We start from the raw sequence: 6,725 nt of genomic DNA, 5'->3' as shown, positions 1-6,725 counted from the left end.
AATAGTAAAGACAAGCAACAACATCCATTGCATTAATATAATAATTGTAATACAAGCGTGTTCTGTATAGTTTGTAAGACACCCAAAAGTATAATCAAAATAAAAGATGAGTCTTGTATGTGCTCCATCTTCTCAAAAGCTTCATCGGTACGTGTCTACTGATAACCTGAGAATACAAGTTATTTTGAAAGAGTTTATCAGCATAAAGCTGGTGAGTTCATAAGTATTTAGTGTCATTGCTTGTATGAAGATGTTTGTAGCAACTTAATGTAGTAACTAATTTCAAATGTTTGTAAATAGTATACTCCCTAGAAAATCCTATATTTTCCAGTAAAAATGTAGTCGTCTACCAAGACCCGATTGTTTGTATGTTTCTTCTTTCGTAATAGTAAGAGTTTTCCCCAGTGAAACTATCAGTATGAAAATATAGTTTTAGACTTCACTCATGAAAGGGGATTACAAAATAAGTGTATTAAGGGAAAATAATGTTTTTCCTCAGAAGTGACACTGCTGGTCATAAAGTGATAGAATACAGACTCCAGGGAGTACTAAATGTATAGTACACCTCGGGGAGTCTAAGGTAGCGAAAATGTAGACTCCAGGTAGTATTAAATGAACAATATGCCTCAGAGAGTCTATTTTGCCTTTAATTCTTAATTGGTTCATTAAAGGTTTGATTGTGAACTCGTATGTAACCATGCTGATCGACGGCTGAATAACTGATGACCCTCCAGGTCATGTGTAGTGAGGTAACATTCTGTCACCCCTTGGCCTTTCGGCTGGGACTGTAGCTAGCAGTCGGGATGTGGGAGTGTCTGTCCCATATAGATCTATACACATAATGCCTGCTCTCCCTCCAGGAGACTCTGGTTACAAGGTGATGGCACAATAAAGTGTCGTATCGAGAAGTAGTATGTCACATTCTGTTTATAGTATTCAAATGTTTATGTAGTATGTCATAGTGTAGTAATGTTTTCTTTGTACTAGTGTATAGCGTGTATTGACTCATAACTGTACTGGCTCTTGTATGTGCCGTTGTAGTAGTAGTGAGTAGTAAAACCTTAACTATACCTATTATAGTTAAATAGTAATGTGGTAGGTATGCCTTTGCTACACAAAGGTAATGAACTGAAGTGAAACCTTTTATATCCAACACACACACACATATATATATATATATATATATATATATATATATATGATATATAACTAAGATTTCAACGACATTCAGACAAATAACAGGATACCCTAAGTCCACAACCAAACAAGGAACATGAAATAAGATGAGCTATCAGTCCTAAGTCCTTCAAGTCTTACTTATATAAATATATTAGTGTAGATATTAGTTTGAAAACAATGCAAGTTTAAAAGAGTTTGGAAACAGTTTTAGTATCTGAAAGTTTAATAAAAGCTTTTAAAACGCTTGAAAACTATAATTTTGATAGTAACTTGAAAGTAGTAGTAAATCTTTCTATTTGTTCTAGTCATTAATCACATGTGCTTAAAGCAATAAGTAGAATATTTCAACTTGTATCCCCCCCCCATAAAAGCATTTAAAATCATTTCAAAGGTTGATTAAAGGGGTATGAACTCACCTGCAGTGAGTAGTTTGGATGGAAGTGCCGGATAGGATGCTAAGTTTCAAGTGAGGATTTGAACACGCACACGGATCCTATTTAACATGTATTGACACATATATGTATCTAATTAGTCATTTAATAACTAATTAGTCAAGTAAGGACACCCTAAAACATGGATAACACTTTGCTTCAAGTGCTAGGACTATCAATGGGTTGCATCTAAAGAGAGTATGGCCTCACATTGGAGTTTACTGCCCATATGGTAACACCATATGAGTTTACGGTTTATGGTCATTTCCCCCAAGAGTTTATGGCCGTAAACTCATGGTAATTAGTACCATTGTGTGTTTTAGGGTCTTATAAGTCAAGGTTAAGCATCCTATAGTCAAGTTCAAGCCTTAGGAAGTCATGGTGGCACTATGGCACCATTTTATAGAGTTTACGGCCCATGGGCCATTCCTCATGAGTTTACGGCCGTAAACTCTATGTGTTCTTGATCTTTTTGATGTTTAAGGTCCTAAACACTTCAAGGAAATGATCTAGACTAGTATCCAAGGCCAAGGAAGGGACTAGGGCTCATATGGCCCCATTATTAGGGCTTACGGTTCATGGACCAACTCCCATGGAGTTTACGGTTTTTGGGTTTACGGTCCAAGAGGTTTACGGCCGTAAAGCCATGGTAACTCCTACCATTTCGTGGTTCAAGGTCTTTAGCTCATGCATGCAAGGTTCTAGTCCATTATCCAAGCCCTAGAAGGTAATGGTGGCACTTATGCACCACCTTATGGTGTTTACGGTCCAAGGAGATTGCCTTGGCCATAAACCCATGTGTTCTTGGGGGATTCTTGGTGTTTTTCCATGGTTTAACAAGTGTTCTAAGTAAATAACTAGTTAGGAGTAGTGTACTTACTTATAGGAAGCTTGTAAGAGTGTTTAAGGTCCAAGAACACTAGTGTGTGTTCTTGGTGTTTTGAAGAAGCCTTGAAGATCTATGAAAAAGACAAGATTTCATGGATGAAATCATGTATAACTACTAGATGAAGTGTTATAACAACAAATCAAGAGAAGAAACGCTTACATTTTTGGAAGATTGGAAGAACTATGTTATGATACTTGAGAGAGAAAGTTGGGTGTTCTTGAGCTTGGAAGTGAGAAGTGGGGAAAATGAGGAGTAAACTCATGCCATAAGCATGAGTTCATGGTCAAAGGGGAGTTTACGGCCCAAACTCCTCATGGTTGGCCATAAACACCTAATTAAGGTGTTATTTGTTTATTTGATACACATCACTCTTAGAAGATACTTCCTTTTATTTGTTCGTTTGACGAATTTAAAATAAAAACACCTAAACGGACATTAAACCTGCTAAAATCAATAGAAATGGATTTGACTAGTAATTGAAGTGCTTGACTTTAGAGTTTGTACAAATGAAAATTTCGGATTGTCACAATTAGGCCCAATAAGGAACTCCTAGTCCAATATAGACTTAAACCGGGATTCTTAGGGTTTTCAGACTCTTTGTTGAACATGAAAGGTGAATTTAAATGAGCATTCGGTGATATTTACTTGGAGTATATGTTTTACAATAGTTGAATGATTACACGAGAATAGAATTTCCTAGCTAAAATGCTAGTTGTGACATCATCCCCCCGTTAGACGGAATTTCGTCCCAAAATTCTTTTGAAAACTAGGATTGTGAAGGGGAGAATAAGTGATGGTACTTTTGCTTCATTTAGTCTTCACGTTCCCATGTGAATTCCGGTCCACGTCTTGCGCTCCATCGAACCTTCACAATCGGGATGCGACTTTGCTTTGTACGCTTCACTTCCCTATCCATTATCTCGACTGGTTCTTCGACGAACAGGAGATTCTCGTTTACTTCAATCTCTTTCAAAGGAACGAGAAGGGTTTCATCTGATAGATACTTTTTCAGATTTGAGTCGTGGAACACTGGGTGTACGTTGTTGAGCTCGGCAGGTAGCTTCAGCTTGTAAGCCACTGGACCAATCCGAGAAAGTATCTCGAACGGTCTAATGTATCGCGGGTTCAACTTTACTCGTTTCCCAAAGCGAATCATTCCCATCCAAGGAGAGACCTTTAACAACATGCGAACGCTGACTTAAAATTCTAGTGGCTTTCGTCGCTTGTCAGCATTGCTCTTCTGTCAGTCTCGCGATGCTTGAAGTCGAGCTTTGCTTTGGACTATCTTTTTTGTCGTTTCACGGATCATTTCGGGTCCTGTAAGAGCACTGGCTGGCGATATCCCTTTTGCTAGTTGAGTGTCACCCACCTCGGCCCAGCATATGGGCGATCTGCATTTACGACCATAAAGAGCCTCAAAGGGAGCAACCTTCATATTCGTGTGATAACTATTGTTTTAGGAGAACTCGATCAGAGGCAAGTGGGTATCCCATGACTTGCCGAAGTCAATTACGTAAGCTTGGAGCATATCCTCGAGTGTCTGGATGGTACGCTCACTCTGACCATCCGTCTGTGGGTGGTAGGCAGTGCTCATATCTAGCTGTGTTCCCATTGCCTTCTGAAGAGATTGCCAGAATCTTGAAGTGAATCTGCTATCTCGATCTGAGATAATAGATACTGGCACTCAATGGAGTCTCACAACCTCCTTGAGGTAGATTCGGGTCAGCTTTTCCATCTTGTAGGACTCTTTTATTGGCAGGAAATGAGCGGATTTTGTTAATCTATCGACAATTACCCAGATAGCATCCCATCCGTCTACTGTCTTTGGCAATTGGGTCACAAAGTCCATAGTAATCCTTTTCCATTTCCACTCGGGTATCACTGGTTCTTGCAATAGTCCCGAGGGCTTTTGGTATTCCAATTTCACTTTGGCGCAAGTAAGACACTTGCCCACGAAAGTAGCTATCTCTGCCTTCATATTAGGCCACCAATATTGCTGCTTGATATCCAAATACATTTTATCTGACCCCATATGAATAGAATATCGCGTATTCTGGGCTGCATGCATGACTATCTCTCTGAATCCACCAATTTTGTGAACCCAGATTCTATTCATGAAGTAGTGGGTTCTATCGTCCTTAACTTCGAGCTCCTTCTCCATTCCTCGTAGTGATTCACTAGCGACATTCTCCGGCTTCAATGCGTCCAGTTGGGCTTCTTTGATTTCTGAGGGTAGATGAGATTGGATGGTGATTGACAGAGTCTTCGCACGACGACTTGAATACTCCTTTCGGCTCAGGGCATCGGCTACCATGTTAGCGTTGTCTGGATGGTATTTGATCTCACACTCATAATCATTTAACAGCTCAACCCATCTTCGCTACCTCATGTTTAGTTCCTTTTGATTTAGAATGTGCTAGAGGCTCTTGTGGTCTGTAAAGATCGTGCACTTGGTACCATATCGGTAGTGCCTCCAAAATTTTAAGGCGAAGACCACTGCCCCCATTCAAGATCATGCGTGGTATAATTTACTTCATGAGTTTTCAATTGTTTGGATGCATAAGCAATTACCTTCTCTCGTTGCACGAGGATACAACCTAAACTTTGATTCGAAGCATCACAATAAACTATGAAGTCTTCGGTTCCCTCCGGTAAGGATAGAACTGGAGCACTACAGAGGGCTTGCTTCAAGGCTTAGAAGGCAAGCTCTTACTTCTCGGTCCAGTTGAAGGGTACGGCTTTTTGTGTCAATGTGGTGAGGGGTTTGGCTATCTTGAAATGTTCTGAATGAACCTTCGGTAGTAGCCTGCGAGACCCAAGAATTGGCGAATTTCTGTTGGCGTTGCCGAAATTGCCCAGTTTTCAATTGCTTTGATCTTGGAGGGGTCCACATGTATTCCCTCCTGACTAACTACATGGCCAAGAAAGTTCACACTGCGGAGCCAAAACTCGCACTTGGAGAGTTTCACATACAACTTTTCAGTCCGCAGGGTTTCTAAAATCTGTCGGAGGTGTTGGCTATGATCTTCTTCGCTTCGAGAGTACACGAGAATAACATCGATGAAAACGATTACGAATATATCAAGGAATGGACGGCATACTCGATTCATGAGGTTCATAAACGCAGCGAGGACATTTGTTAGACCGAAGGGCATTACTACGAATTTGTAATGACCGTAACGAGTTCGGAAAGCAATCTTAGGAATGTCCTCTTCTCGGACTTTGATTTGATGATAACCAGATCTCAGATCTATCTTTGAAAAGTAACTAGCACCTTGAAGCTAGTCAAATAGATCATCGATTCGTGGAAGTGGATACCGGTTTTTGATGGTGAGTTTATTTAATTCCCTATAATCGATGCATATCCTGAAGGATCCGTCTTTCTTTTTAACGAAAAGAATCGGAGCTCCCCATGGCGAGAAGCTGGGTCTGTTGAATCCTTTATTCAGGAGTTCTCTTAGTTGGCTTGATAATTCTTGCATTTCAGAAGGAGCCAACCTATAGGGTGATTTGGCGATTGGAGTGGCTCTAGGCACTAAGTCGATTCGGAATTCGATTTGTCGTTTTGGGGGTATTCCCGGAAGATCTTCTGGAAACACATTCGGGAAGTCACACGCCACTGGGATGTTGTGAATGCTCCCTTCCTTTTTGGTTTTATCCACCACATGAGCAAGCAATGCATAGTTCTTATTTTGTAGACACCTTTGTGCCTTGATACTTGAGATAAGGCGAAGGTTTGCACCGGTTTTATCTCCGAAGATTATTAGTGTTTTGTGATTAGGAAGATGAAGGTGAACGGCCTTCTCATGACACATAATATCGCCATGATGGGGGCTTAACCAGTCCATGCCGATGATCACATCAAAACTCCTAATATTTAGTGACATCAAATTTATTTGGAAAGAGTGGTTGTTTAGTGTTAACGTACATCCTATATAGATATCTTTGGTTGTTTCTGTTTTCCCATTAGCCATGTCCACTGTAAAGGCTTCCTTGAGCTTTTGGGGTTGTTGATTTAGCAAGTATTTGAATTTATTACTAACGAAACTTCGTTCCGCCCGACTATCAAATAAGATGCATGCATACGAGTTGTTAAGCAGGAACGTACCGGTGACAACGGTTGGGTCCTGCACTGCTTCACCCTGACCCATTGTGAGCACTCTCCCTGCTGCTCATGCCCCCTGATTGTTTGTGTTGGGGCAGTTTCGCCTGAAATGCCCGGTTTT

This window comes from Lactuca virosa, chromosome 1 (genome assembly GCF_052849685.1).
Source record: "Lactuca virosa cultivar CGN04683 chromosome 1, Lactuca_virosa_CGN04683_v6, whole genome shotgun sequence".
NCBI lineage: Eukaryota > Viridiplantae > Streptophyta > Magnoliopsida > Asterales > Asteraceae > Lactuca > Lactuca virosa.
The sequence above is the reverse complement of the archived record's forward strand: the minus strand, read 5'-3'. Positions refer to the sequence as shown.